Genomic DNA, 16,378 nt, shown 5'->3' with positions numbered 1-16,378 from the left:
TTCCCACCTGACGCATGAAGCCATGATAGCTGCTCTAGGTTGAGGTTCCAGAGCTTAAGCGTTTCTTAAAAAAAAAACGCTCTTGAACCTTCTCAGGAATCTTGACTGGGGGTCTCTATCTATCTTAGACCCTGACAATTCCTATCGAGACACTTCAAATTGTGCAACTAATAGGGGAACCCACAGCAACTGAGATCCATGGGAGCTGGGTGATGCCGTTGACTACTGGATTCTCTGCTCACTCGTCCACCCTAAGCCCCTTGTAGGTTTCCAGAAGTTTCTAGAGTTTATCATCTGCTAAGGCTTCTCCAAAAACTTCCAGAAAAGATGTTACATTATGTGTAATGTATCTTTTTATCATAATTTTCCTTTAATTCTCCTTTGGAAACTTATGTTTAATTTGTTATTTAACTACCAGCCGTCTGAGGGAGTTGACCCTATTTTACTAAACTTAAGAAAAGAAGAATCACTGTTATTATAATTTTTTTTTCCAGCTTCTGGCTTAGGATTCAGGACATCAAATATATCATCATTGAGTAAATAACTGGACTATCATCATTGAGTTAACTGGACATTCCGTAAAAGAACACAAAGGGGCTACTTTAGAATGCTTAGTTTTCAAGTTGATATAAAAAATATTCCAACTATCTTGGGTGGTCCACATGAGGTTCTAAAGCTGTTGGTGGATAAGAATTCCCATCATTTCCATACGTTCGTTGTCATAGTCACAGTCACCGGATGTCCATGTCTACTATGTCAGACCTGTGTGTCAGTTTCTTTGTAGCCGTATTAAATACGGAACTGGTAATGTCTCTAATTATAGGACATGACCGTGCAGGACCTGGGTGGAGGAAGGTTTTTTGTCCCTATTCTTGTAAATGTTCTCCCTTTCTTTGGGAAAGCTGGAAAAGGGGAGAGGGAGGCTAAAACACAGAACAGCAAAGTGCCCTGGTCCACGTGGGACAGTCCTGATTGGGGTACTGTCCGGCTGACCAACATAGCAGTCCCACTGTCTCGCTTATGCAACACAGACCTTCATTCCAGCTCTTTGGTGGCCACCTAGTGACACTTGTTGCGAGGTGGCTCTTGGGGTAAGGCAGGTGGGTGAGTATGTGGCCCCGCACTGGCCCTGCTCACTCCCACCACTGCCCTTGCCACTTATCTGGCACAGCTTCAGCAGCTGCCCTCCTCCTCCAAGGTCCAACAAAAACGGGCAAATGCATTTAGACATTTTATTAACTCCCCCCCGACTCCTTAACTTCAACTCCTGCCACCATAGCCATCAATAATAAATAAAACATGTTCTTTCACAATCTACAAATAATGTGACGGTTAAACAAACTGTTTTTTTTTAAAAAGCGTTGGAAAAACTTTTAACCCCTTAAGGACAATGGGAGGTCCCTAAACCCATTGAAAACAATGCATTTTGAGCCCGTACTTGTACGGGCTTTGTCATTAAGGGGTTAATGAGGTTTTATTTTGGTTTCATGATGAAAAATGGGATAAAAAAAACTCAAATTCTCCTTAAAACCAGAACAAAACAGCAATCATTCTTCTGGATATAAACAGCCAATGAAAGCATTAAACCAAATACGACTCGTCTTTCTTGTGCAAAGTAAACTGGATCAGTAATCAACCGCAAAGCTATTTCCAGCTCTGGGTGATCAAGGCTTGAATGGTGATATAAGTTACTATGATGCATAGCTGTGGTGTGACCTCATATTAGTCGTCTGTTATATTTAAAGGGCCAGAACACTCAATAGGAATCTCTTTTTTTTTCCCATTGAGATTAAAACAGGGAAAAAAAAATGATGATTGATCATGGCTGCGAGGGTGAATACGCAGATGAATCCCAGGCTTCTTCTATAAGGTAGAGTCAGATCTTCCTCCCCACACCCCGAACTATTGAAGTAGGCAGATATTGTTAAAGAAGAATTCCTTTCCAACACTGGAAAAAAAAAAATGTGCATGATGTAATGTGCTGCGGTAACGGTATGGTACGTGGTTCTTAAGGATATAAAAGAACGGGATTAAAGACAATAAATAATTTATACGGTCGGCTTTAGGATCAAATCCAAACCCTACTCTGTATGGTATTTTGTTTTAGCTGAAGAAGCAGTTCCGCAATATTAAAGATCAGATATTTTGCAGTTGATCAAAAAAAAACTACTTTTTGGGGTGGATTATCGGCATGAGATCTGAAATATACAAACAGAGCTTACATTTTACAAGCAAAATATTGCATTGTGGGGTAATTTACAGATCTATAGAGATATGGGAAACTTTAATTAGATAAAGATCAGTTATAAAGTTTCATTGAATATCTATTTATTCATCCATAAAATACATTTTTTTTACTTATATAGCGCCAACAATTTAATCGGTGCTTCTTATGTGATATAAAGCGGCCCTGCCAACATGCTTACAATGAGGTAACGGTGCCCACTCACCAGTGAAAGCCCCCTCTCCCCCAAATAAAAAAAGGTGTAAGCACCCTCACACGCTATATTTATGTAAATTTATGTATTTTTTTAATAAAAAAGGAAAGACGAGCATTTGTGGGCTATGACTGCCAGAGTTCTTCTAAGGATCCCTGCTTGAAAACAGGCAGTTTAACTTTCAATCGAGATGCCTGTGCTGGCGCTGAGAGTTCCATATATATCGAGCTGTGCAAAAGCGGGACAGTGGGGAAGCTACGCAGGAAGATTGTGACTGTCCTACAGAAACCGGGACACTTGGGAAGTATGCAGTCAACTTGTACTACAGTCAAGTAGAACAGATGTAACTGTAATCGGACTGGAACCTGACTGCCCCACGTTGGCCACAGACTCGACTCTTACTTCAGAACCCCCACAACATTGAGACGTCTCGTGTACTTCCTTAAAGACGAGAATAATTTTGCAATATCCCGCTTCCCATCGCGTTTCCCGCACTAATGGTATAAATACACGTTTTATATTACAATACGCTGACTTTAAGAACTTTAAATATACTCAACAGCCCATCATGGAAGTGTTAACCAAATGCCGATCCTCAAGGAGATCTTGACTTGTCATTATTTAAAGATACACTTAATTGAGCCACCTGTATTCAAGCAGGGATATCAACCATGACATACTGGTAGCAAAAGTGACCAATGCCTATGGGGAGGGGGGATTCTGCAGAATCATTTCCAAGCGAGACACCATGAATGATTAATACTCAGGATCACACAGACTGGAACTGTCCCCTTCCTATTCTCCACTGCTCCCGGTATGTTATGGTTGATATCCCTGCTTGAATGCAGGTGACTAATTTAAGTTCATCTTTAAGTAATGACAAATGACGACCAATATGATATACGTTTGGGTAACAGGTTTGGCGAGTCACTACAGATAATCTTTGCAATGGGCTATTAAAGGGTTAATATTTCGGGGGGGGGGGGCTCGGGGTCATCTCATTCACAAAGTTCACAGGTTTGCTCTCAAAATGAATATAAACATTCCGGGCCTTAAGATGGAACATTCCGGTCCTGAGCATAAAATGAGGAAGGGTCCCATATATCATACTAATCCTCAGCGTGTATCTGGCACGGATCCCAGTATGAAGACAAACTAATGGACTGGATATTTACGACTTGGCCGGGCGACAATCTATATGATGTTGGAGAAAGTGGAACTTGATATACTGGCCGTTCTCCGCCACCCAGATCTCTGCCTCCTATCCTCATACCCCTGTACGGTTACTCTCTGTAATCACCAAAAACCACTAAAATCACTTAAATTGGGGTTTATATTTGAATACTTTTATTGCTAGAAACACGTTGTCCATGTGGCTTGAGTTTGCAATTCTTATGTTCTTAGCCCAGATATTTTTATTTTTGGTAATGTATGGGTGGTTAAGTACAATAACCACTTTTATTTATATGAATCCACTTAAAATGCTCAGATTAGTTTTTTCTTATTGATCTTCAACAGGCCAACCAAGTCTCTGATGATGTCACAACATCATAAAATGGCCTCATTTTCCAGTTTTCATGATCATTTTGCTTGCCGCTTGCAGCGATTATTCCGTATTTATATTATAATTGCTGTTTTAGGGTCCGGTTTCTATCTCGTAGGCTGTCTGAAGGCTTTTATCTTTGTCTTCCAGATTACGCTACATCTGGAACCAATCACAAGAGATTCTGGAAGAAAAACAACAACTTTTATTACACCAGAATCTGACCCACAAAAGCCTGTCCACCGAGAAGATCTGGCTCTACATAATGCCTTGTTAAACTTCCCAGGATATGCTACCCGGAGCGGTCTCTCTGCATGGGGGCGGGGCTAGATACAAGGTGTGGTCACAAACCCCGCCCCCTGGCTGGATAAAGAAGAACTTAACCCGGAGACCCAGGGACGCAGGGCTTCACCCGGAGACTCCAGGTCCCACCAGGAATAAATTGTTGCCAGTGGCTGATTAAAGGCGCATGCGGCCACCCGCCGGTTCCACGTGGCCACAAGCTCCATTCCCATTGTGCAGCGGCATGGATCCAGCGAGTAGAAGCACACCAGAGCATCCGATCAGTTGCACGAGCAGTGAAAATAGTTAGTGCGGGGTGCAGTCGGGTCACCGGACCACCGGGCATTTGCGTGGGATGCCCGATGACCAGTCCAGGGTTATAGAATGAGGGGCAATGCGAGAAAATGCTACTTTACAGAAAAGGTAGTAGATACCCAGAATAGCCTTCCAGTGGAGGAAGCACAGACAAACAGTACATGATTTGAAGAAAGCTTGAGATGTGCTAAAGAACGGATAAGGGAAAAAATGGTTTTAAAAGCTTAGGTTAGTTGGCTAATGGGTTCTTTCTGGGGTCTTCGTATCTTTTTATCTATGAATGCACTTCCCCGAAGTTGCTTTCCGTCTTCGGTTCTATGCCCATCGCCCAGGATTTGGACAGACTTTCAGCACCGCTGGATTATCAGAAGCTTTCTGTCAGCACCTCGGATATCAAAAGAAACGCTATCTGCAAAAATATAAATTTTGAGACGAAATCCAGTAATTGGAATAAGATGTCTAAGCGATTGTAAGCTTGTTGGATCAGGACCTTCACTTTTTTTTGTTTCTGTAAATTCTTAAGTGCTTGTGTCCTGTTTACCTATTGTACCGCGTCACAGAATATGATGGTGCTATGTAAATCGTTAAATAAAAAAGGAATAATTAGCCAATTGATATTACGGTATTTAGACCTCCTGATACAATACTTAATATGTGATACTTTGTATAGGATCTTGAGTTTAAAGATTTATAACATGTGCTGCAAATCTAAATTTTAGTTTTGTTTCAAAAAAAGAAGAAAAAAACCCAGAAACATGGGTGGTCCGGCTAAGAAAACACATTTCTCATAAAATATGTCTGATTGCACTTTACTACAAAAATTATCCAGCATATATTTAAAGCATATTTTAAACGTCCGAGGGTCGTGAATTCCACGTCTTTTATTGTTCTTTCTCTTAAGAAGCCGAAGGAGGCAGAATAATGACTTGGGTTACACGAGAAGTTCAAGATGGAACAGAGGAACAGAGGTCTGGGTGTAAAAGTTATATATATATATATATATATATATATATATATATACACAGGGTATATATATATATATACCCAGTGTATATATATAATATATATATATATAATATATATATATATTATACTGTATGTATATATATATATATATTATACTACATAAATATATTATTCTATATATATATATATATATATATATAGTATATATATATATATATAGTCTATATATATATTATATGATTAGGTCTAACTGCCTCTCACGCCTACAGATTAGATTCACATCGTAGATCTTTAACCATAAATATGTTTCCTTTCCATCACCACAAACCATTTAGGGCTTGTTTTAATACTTCTCTAATTGACTCAATGAACTCTGGCTTAAGCCCACGGCACTTCGCTGGTCACTTTCCGCCGGCATTTCAGTTTAACTCAAACCGCCGATCATTCTCGACACGCTAAGTTACAAAGCTAAACTGACGTGCCTGCCAACAGTCTGGCGGGGGGGGGGGGTCCTCTCCCAATCAAATTTGGGTGTATTGCTGCATTACACTGGACACCGGCAGCAAGCCAGAGTTAAAGATCTGGTTATACAGAAAGATAAAAGTCGCATATTTCTAGGTTTTCGTCAGGTGCATTTATAATTCAGCGTTCGTCTTTCATTTCCCCGCGGCCAGTGTGACCGCATTAACCACTTGTGATTAAAGGGCACGCGATGCTTCCTTATACGGCTAAATATAACATGTGGTTTATCTGGAATATGGGTTTGTTATGCTGCTTGGTGGGCAGGGGCCCCATACACATGTGCTGTGAAACGCGCCGTGCCCATGTATTTTTTATTTTGGCAGCACATGTAAAGCCTTAATGCTAACTAACACTGGGCGATCAGGCTCCCTGTGGGTTCTGGTTTAAAGGAAGATCAGTGATTACCAGCCCGTTGGCACTATGGAGGACTGCCACCCCAATAAATGCCCCCCAACTGTCCCGCTTTTGCCACTCTGTCCCACTGACCTCCGCAGGATTTGGGACCGGCATCTGGGACTGCATACTGCGCATGTGCACAATGGTGCGCATGCTCGGTAGCACTGCCTCCCAACCATCCATCCCTGGCGCCTGGATTTGCAGGGGGTAGAATTTGGGATTAATGTGGTGGTCCGGAGGGGCAACTGGGAGCACTGGTTTAGGCCAAGTTCAGCACAGAAGATTAAAATGCCACCATCCCTCCCAAGCATCTTCTAGTGGACTTTCCACATTCAGAAGATCAAGATGGAGCCATCAGCAGTTTTTATTATCTGCATACCTGGAAACTCACCAAATTTCACCCAGAACGTCCCAAACCTAATTATCGGGCCCCTGGGTCAGTATATTTTATTTGCTGGCAGGGGGGGGGGCAATATTTGCCCCAACCATATGTGCAGCTAGCACTGTCTCTTTATCTCAGGTACAGCACAGACCTCCACTGACTTTACAGCTCCCTGGGCCGGTCATTAGAGGTCAGAGGATCTCCTCAACCTGCCCTTCATCCCCCAAAAAACTGTATACCATTCTGCTCAATCTCAGAGGCAGGGGGCTATTGGCAAGTGGGCAAGACATCCGCCATCTTAATACCTGTTCTAAGATTTGCACTACTTTTAACTACAACTAGTTTATTCCTTCCCTTCTCAAGTGGGTGAGGGGGTAAGCAAAATGGCCAGAGTACCTTACACTCTTTGCTAAGATTACCAATTTCATCCCCTTGGAGTCCAAATAATTATAATGAACTGGGCTTATTCACCAAACTGGGGGTGCAAGTCTGCAGCCGGGAACGCACTCGAGTTCGTCCATGTGTCCACCTCTGGCTAACTCCCATTTACACTCTCGTTACATTATGCTCCTCACCCATCTATTCAGCTACAAGGCGGTCTAGTTTGGTCTAAGTCACAACTAGAGGCAGTTAAAGGGTGGCAACAGTCTTGGTGGGCAATCCGCCTTTGTGGTGCTCATTCCTTGATAGCAACCTAACTCAACACTGATCATTCTTAAAACCCAACGCGCCATGATATGACATCATATTCTGGTGCACAGCGTAGAGGAAGGAGGTACGTGGTGGTGGAATGGCTGGGGGCTGCCCTGTGGGCAATTCACAACCAAAGTATTCCACTGGTGATTGAGTTTCCTATTGTCTACAATCTCGCTCCACTCTCTACCTCGTTAACATTATTCCAAGAGCGCCATCTTTAAAGTCGGTTGGCTTGTTGGAGAGATAAAATTATACGGCAATTAGTTCGCTGGCGCCATGCATTGGTATATCCACCTCTGACGGAGCCCTAGACCTAACCCAAGGCAGGACCCTCAGCTGCCCCCTCCATGTTCTCCAACCTCGGAAGGAGTATTTGGGACATGAAGTCATATTCTGGCCCTCCGTGGCCCTGCTGCTGACATAAAAGAGGCAGGTGTGGGAATCCCAATGTACCCTGAGAGCAAACATGGTTTCCTCCATGGTGTGTGGCCGGTAGGGTGACATATGGCCAGTCTTCCAGGACACCGATACGTTTCACCAGTTGCTGATCAGCACGTAAAAAGCGATCTCCCCGTAGTATGGGGGATGTATAAGCTCACAAATGGGAACTCAGTTATATATCACACATGCTCCAGGGCGCAGAACTTTACCTGCGCCGGTCAACAATACGTGAAACATACGTGTGTTCCGGAAAACATAGCTGATGCGGGCTCCATAGTGTCCGGGTCCCTGGTGTCAACCGTAAAGTATTTTTATAATTATACTTTTTTTTTTGTTGTATTTTATTAAAATTATTCTATATTATTAAAACAATTCTATATTATTCCTATTTGCAATTCTGGGGTGTGCGCTAGTAAAAGATGGGATTTATTCACTAAGGAGGGAATTTGCAGGAGAGTTGTAGTTTCATCTCCCTGACTTCACTTTACGAAGAGCCAACTCCAGCGAGCTTCTAAAGCATTTTTAAGTCAATGAGTCACATCGATGATTGATCTATACATCATGCAAGGATTATTTGCTAAGGATGGACCCCTATAATGCATGGTGAATTTAGGGGAGTCTTCCCAACTCACCCTTTAGTGAATAAACCCCTAGTGCTTTAAAGCACTACTGCTGGTAGCACCCGCTATACAATAAGTTATTCGCTTAGTTTGCATTATATTCAGTATTTCCTCCTATATGCTAATATACATATTTTTTAATATTGTTTTTTTCCTGCAAACACTCCCATTCCTCTGAGCCAGACATCCAACGAAAAGGCGTCTCTTCCCGATCTTGGCGTATAGGTGGTGACATCCGCCGAGAAGACAGGTCCTTAGGGGGCTTCACGTTGGGTGGGTTCAATAAGCTCTACTCCGATCTAATGGAAGATGCTTGACATACCACCAGGTGAAGCCTGCGCTGCTCCTCACAGCAGGTTCTGCCCCGGGCTCCTCACCTCTGTCACCCTTTCCATCATCCGCACACAAGGTGCAAATTACGTGTCAGTAGAAACGAGCCGTAAAACATTCCGCCGACGCGTTTTTCTTGGTAGATCTTATTATATGTGACATTTGTCAGCCTGCAACAGAAGGTGAAACTACTTAACCGCTGCTATGCTCAGGGTGGATTTATGAGTGTGCGGCCCCCACGGCCCGCCCGAGGTCTGCCATTGGAAATTACCAATTTACTTACAAAACAATAAATCCAAGCGAGCCGGCTGGTGTGACATAAGAGGATATATGTACAGCGAAGACAGAAACAGAGAAATACCCCACATAGTCCGTGGAGACCCCACTGTTACCCAGATCCTCTCCAGTGATATCTGATAGCCAGGTCTCCTGAGTAGTCCTCAATCTTCTACTGAGGGTAGAACCTTTGGGTTCTCTGTCTGGTTCCGTCTATTCCATGCACACTTTGCCACCTGTCGGACGATCCTCACTAAGCAAAAAGGGAGAGAGTTCTGTCAGACCCTTTGAATGTAGGGACTGTAAGAAGCGCTGCGGGAATTGTTGGCAAGGGATTTAGCCCACTTAAAATCAGTGAATGGAAAATGTGATTTAAGTTGAAAAAAGTCCATAAAAGTAGGCATTTGTGTAATAAAATTAAGGATCTTTTCTTCATTTCATTTCAGGATTCAGGAGCCATATACCTGCCCCATGCATGTTTAAATTCCCTCATTGTATTAACCTCTACCACTCCTGCTGGGAGGCTGTTCCACTTATGACTGCCCCCTGCAGTATGTGTGTTGCAGAAACTGCCAGAAGAGAATCAATTACTTAGTTATACATCAAACATACTGCAGGGCCACACTTTACCTGAAACATGACGGGTACCATGTCCATATGGTCATTAAATGATGTTAAAGTAAAGACACAGACACGGTGATCCCGTCACTTAGCACCCGAATTAGCCATGCCACAGACAGCTAAGCTCCACATGGACGCCGGCCCTCAGGGGCCAACCGCTAGTGCTGAAAAATAGGGGAAGCAAATCCTTGTGGAAAATTATTCTGAAGTCACCGGCCCCTGCCTTTCCTACGTCTAATTCCTTCTTCCCAATTCACACTGTCCTGAACCCTGGACGCTGTGTATGTTAATGATACCCCATGCCCAGTCAGACAGCCCCTTTATTAATGCAGAATGACGGGCCGAGATCTAAACTCTAGAGCCCAAACGCTCCTATGCTGAACTTATCACTCAGTATCCCAATGAATTCCCATCCGACCGAGCAGCCCTATTAATGCTAAACCCGTGGGCTTTTAAATATAATACCCAGCAACCTCTAACTACCCCGACACATTAAATTCACCTGGAATTATCAACGTACAGGGGGCAGCCATTTCTTAATGCTGTTTACTGGCCTGTTCTAAGCTCACAAGCCCAGACTACCTAATGGCCCCGTACTCTGCATATCTTACAGAGTTCATGGAGCCGATCCTAGCAAGATATTCTTTAATGTCTTCTGCCCTAAACCTATATATATATTTATGTTTTTATATGTATATATATATATATAAATATACGATGTCAAAAAATAGAGTATTGCAGAGTATGCGGTGATACCTTTTTTATTGGACTAACATAATATTAAAAAGACAAGCTTTCGGGAGTTATCCTCCCTTCATCAGGTCTGAAGCAATACTAATCAACATGATAGAGGTTACAACTTAAAACAAGTGATGGTATAAGAGAAGGGGGGGGGTGAGTGGGGTGTCGTAAATAATAGGTCTGGAGGTGAGAAATGCAGAGAGGTAGAGAGATAACCCAGGGACAGAACAAATAAACTTAGGGAAACCAATAACCACAGTAAAACATCAAAGATAATAACAGCAATTAGACATTGGATGACTAGATGAAGTTCATATGAAGTTCTGGTAGTGTGTAAGGAAACCAGAATCCACATTAAGTCCCTCTTTTATGGCGTTAAAATGTGTAATCATTCAGTTTTTCTTTCCTGAGAGTCTCTGAAATTTCCTTTGAGTACTTTAATTTTTAGGTTTTGGATGGAGTGATTGTTCTGTGTGAAATGATGTCCTACCGGGGTGCAATATTTTTCTTCCTCATGGTTTTTGATGGAGCTTCGGTGCAGGTTCATTCTAAGGTGCAGTTTAAGCCCCGTTTCTCCAATGTAGCCCCCTTTGTCACATGCAGAGCATTGTATCATGTACACCACTTTTGCCTATGTACATGAGTAAGAATCGTAATATGAAATTGGACAACTACATTGAAAGCTTCCGCACAAGAGTAGCATCCCTCGCTACCACACAACAGAAAAAAATTCTACACAACCTCCTACCTCCAGAAAGAAATGCCTTGAATAATTTAATGAATAATAAAAACATAATCATCAAGCCAGCTGACAAGGGCGGATCAGTAGTCATCATGAACACCCAGTACTACATGGCAGAAGGAAATAAGACAATTGGCAGATGAATTCTACTACAAAACATTGAACCAGGACCCCACCAGGGAATATACAGAAGATCTTATCAAACTTATTAGATCCTTCTCAAAACACGTGCAACAAGAACTGGAAAATCTTGTGCCCTCAAATCCTCAAATAGGCACTTTCTACATGCTGCCCAAAATCCACAAGCCAGGGAACCCAGGACGGCCCATTATTACAGGTATGGGAACTCTTACCGAATCTATATCTGGCCTTATAGAAAACATTCTTAAGCCCCTAGTTATCAGAACTGAGAGCTTTATACAAGACACCACTGATTTTCTCAATAAACTGAGCCAAGTTAGTAACCTTCCTGCCAATACAATACTTGCAACCATGGATGTGGAGTCTTTATATAGCAATCCCCCATAAAGATGGTATTGAGGCCTGCATCAAATTCCTCTCCTCCAGCAATGCCACACAAAAATATGATAGTGAAACCATCGCCAAGCTCATAGAATTCATACTGACACACAACTATTTCAATTTCTATGACACTAACTACCTACAAATGACCGGGACAGCCATGGGCACCAAAATGTCACCGCAATATGCCAATCTTTTCATGGCTGACTTGGAACAGAGATTCCTAGCCACTCACCCCCACAAACCGCATAATTATTACCGTTACATCGACGACATCTTCATAATATGGACAGAAGGAGAAGAAAACCTTTTAAAATTCCACAAATCTTTCAATTCATTCCACCCATCTATAAAACTCAAAATGAATTTCTCAAAACACAGTGTGAGCTTCCTGGACTGCACTATAACTGTCACCTCTGGCTTTCTTCACTCTTCCGTGTATAGAAAACCCACAGACAGGTACAGCTACCTTCACAATTCAAGCTTTCATCCCAAACACACTAAACAAGGTGTCATTTACAGCCAAGCCATCAGATACCACCGTATCTGCTCTGACACTCAGGACAGAGACAAACACCTGGGCGCGCTGGCAGAGTCATTTCAGAAGAAGGGCTACAAGGAAAAAACTATATCCAAAAAAATTAAATCTGCTGTAAGAACACCACGGGAAAGAATACAAAAAAAAGGATAACAGACGCAGGATCCCTCTGGTCAGTGGCGACTCTAGAAACAATATATAGGGGGACACACAAGATACCACAGTCAAACTGGGGGGGCATTAATAATTTCCACCATTAAATCATACCACTGAAAAAACATATATATATATATATATATATATATATATATATATATATATACACACCGGTATATATATATATATATATATATATATATATATATATATATATTGCCAAAAGTAATGTGCTATTGAATGATACTTTTGTTATTGGACAATACAATACAATACTTGATCATTCAACATAGGAAGCCTGAAGCCACAATTTAGTACGACTAATCCTTGAAATCCTTTAAACAACACAATACCTTAACTTTTGCACTAAATGATTTGATGAATGCTGCCCATATATATTAATATTAGTCCCTGCTGCCGATATATATATAAATATATATATATATAAATATTATATCCTGCTGCTGATAGGAGGTATAGATCAACACTAACACACAAACCCAGCTTTGCATGTATAGATCAATTGAAATCCACTTGTGATCTCAGCACTGAAGGTATATATCAAATAAACAGAATCAGACATACAAATCCTGTATTTGCAGGTATACAATAATAATATATGAAATGTAGCATTGCAGGTATAGATCAAATAAATACATGGAAACAGCATTGCAGGTATTAATCAACTGAACAAGACATACAAACCCTGTATTTGCAGGTATACATAAATAATGTATGGAAACATAGCATAGCAGATATGGATCTACAGAATAACACAGAAACCCAGCTTTGCAGGTACAGATCAATTGGAATTCACATAAAAACATTTATATTTTAAACCCCCTAAATTACAGGCATAGATCACAGGTTGCACACCCCAAAGTCAGCCCTGGCGTCCACACTGCCCACATAGAACCTGACCAGCACCCAGATAACACACATAAGATTTGCGATCTTTGTCCCATATACACCCTGCCTGTGCCATCTTGGTCCCCAAGGCTCAAACATCCTGCTAGTGCCATCTTTGCCCTTCCACAATTATACATCTATGATACACACAAACACATTAACTCATGCTCTCCCTCATTCAGACAATTCATCCACATATTAACTCATGCTCTCCCTCATTCAGACAATTCATCCACACATTAACTCATGCTCTCCCTCATTCGGACAATTCATCCATTTTAAGAAACTACACCCCTTGGAGCTTCAAATGAGGGGCTACATGTATTTCTAGGACAAAAGTTGACTGCACAAATAATGATGGAATATGTCGCTTTGGCTAGAAAATATGTTTTTTCTAACCATAGCGACATGTTCACTTGTGTCTTGCGCACTCCAGGTTTGTACTAGAAACACATGCAGCCCCTCATTTGATGTGCCAAGGGGTGTAGTTCTTGCAAATGTGTACTTTTTGTACCATAATTTAACTTCCTACGTGAGCAGTAATGCCACGTCAAGGCTTCAACCCTAATTACTGATCATTCACACGCCTTTCATATCTCCATTCACTCGCAGAAGCACACACCATACTTTCCATACATTCACTCACAGAAGCACACACACCATTCTTTCCCCTTACAATCCCAAAGAAATGATGGTAAAGGGAGAAAAAAATCACTTTTACAGCAAAAATAAGTTTTGAAGTAAAAATGCAAGGCGCTCCAGGGATAAGATGGTTACTCACGTACCACACAGGCTTAATGGCTGATTTTATTAATATTTGCAGTTCATCAGGATTTCAAAAATTGCCGTTGGCTAAATTTAACCCGATGATCAAAGGGATCATAGGATTAAAAATTAGTATTGGCCATTTTTAAAAAGGGAATGTGACTTTTTATAGCTATATGATCACTGTGGTAACATTGGCTACCACAGTGGATCATTTAGCTAGAATACTTAAACTTTATTTTTTTTAAGTTAAACTACTTTATGTTTAATTATTTTTTTAAACTTTTTTTAAAATTTTTAATTATTTAACTTAATATTTTTTATTCTTTATACAATCTATATACCGTTGGAAAGGTGAAGTAATTACCTTTCCAACGGTATATGTTGGGGGTCTGTAGCTGCTTGGATGCCTGAGATACAGGCATCTAAGCAGCATGCCCCCATACCTCTTTAACTGACAATTGTCAGTTGTTAATAAAGTTGCGTGGTGAACTTCATCTAAACATCCAATGTCTAATTGCTGTTATTATCTTTGATGTTTTACTGTGGTTATTGGTTTCCCTAAGTTTATTTGTTCTGTCCCTGGGTTATCTCTCTACCTCTCTGCATTTCTCACCTCCAGACCTATTATTTACGACACCCCACTCAACCTCCCCCCCCTCTTATACCATCACTTGTTTTAAGTTGTAACCTCTATCATGTTGATTCGTATTGCTTCAGACCTGATGAAGGGAGGATAACTCTCGAAAGCTTGTCTTTTTAATATTATGTTAGTCCAATAAAAAAGGTATCACCGCATACTCTGCAATACTCTATTTTTTGACATTGTGTCTACTGGACTAATACGGCTTCACCCTTTTACATTATATGTATATATATATATCATGCACCATCATGCCGCCCTTACATCGGCTCTTAATTCCAGGGCTGTTCTATTCTCCATAAAATTTAGCAGTAAATTTTTATAAAAACAATAAAATAGCTTATTCTTCATATAATATAACAATTCATTCTCTCTATATTTTTTGCAGCAGGAAAAAATACACTTGAATGGCTCTCTTCCTCCATCAAATTCCACATTAACCTATATTATTAATAAATATTAAAATAATTCTATTTTAATAAAATAATTCGATAAAAAAGCCCCCCCAGGGGATTTCTAACTATACGAGCTCTATAAGCCGTTATAAAGTTATGTAGTTAAATCCCACTGTTTTAATCACCGCGATCTTCCTACATGGGCCAATAATTGAGATTTCGGTATGAGATCAGCCCACAAATTTATTTTGGGTTCATGATGTGAATTTTCCAGACCTGCCGTTTAGTAGAATTCCTGTAGATACTTTATGCAGACGTGGTTATAAAGTGAAAAAAGTAGTGTATAATGTATATAATTGACATACTACCAAATTTTGGGTGTGCTCTTATTTATTGTGCCGTCTCATGCACTCCGTGTCCTGTGCCGGATCTGCCTACTTCTTCCAAGACCCGCGGCCAGCAAAAACATAATAAAAACCCTATAAAACGATGTAAGAACTCGCAAAACTCAATATTCTGTCTTCCTAAAGGGCTGACAATCACAAAAAGGGCTTCTTTTGGCATGGCTCGCTAGCCAGACGGAAGCCGAGGACAGATATACGCAAAAGCACAAATACCACAAGTGTTTCCAACAACCTAACTAGAAAAAAAATTGTGATTTCACAAAGAGGTATTATTGTAGTCCAGGCTAGTTAGACGGCAGGTCGGAACCACCCTTTACCAATCACCTATTGGGGGATCAGTCTGCCTGGTGCACCACAGCTCCCTCACTGCGATCTAATTACCCTCACTCAAACTGTCCTCTCCTACTGTTTCATCATACCTGCTAACAATCTTGAATTTGCCTGGGCGGTGGACATGGAGGGAGGCAGCTGGTGGTGCTGCTCTGGGTCAGGGCGTCATCAAGGCCATACCTGGGAACTTCCCAAGGTAGGCTAACGGAAGCACTCCCTTTCCTGGGAGAGTCGTTTTGTAAAGAGGCATGGCTAGGTATACAAAGGGGCTCGGCTGGCCCCAGGCAGCCCTTAGTGGGCCGAAATATCTGCTTGGTTTGGGGCAATTGACCTCTTACCTTTGCCTCGCAAGTTACACCTAGTTCCGAAAAAAGCTCCTAAACTAGAACCCTGCAGCTAGTAGAA

This window comes from Sceloporus occidentalis, unplaced genomic scaffold (genome assembly GCF_023333645.1).
Source record: "Sceloporus occidentalis isolate IW3139 unplaced genomic scaffold, rSceOcc1.0.p SCAF_11, whole genome shotgun sequence".
In the NCBI taxonomy this organism is placed as follows: domain Eukaryota; kingdom Metazoa; phylum Chordata; class Lepidosauria; order Squamata; family Phrynosomatidae; genus Sceloporus; species Sceloporus occidentalis.
This window is presented reverse-complemented; position numbering follows the sequence as displayed.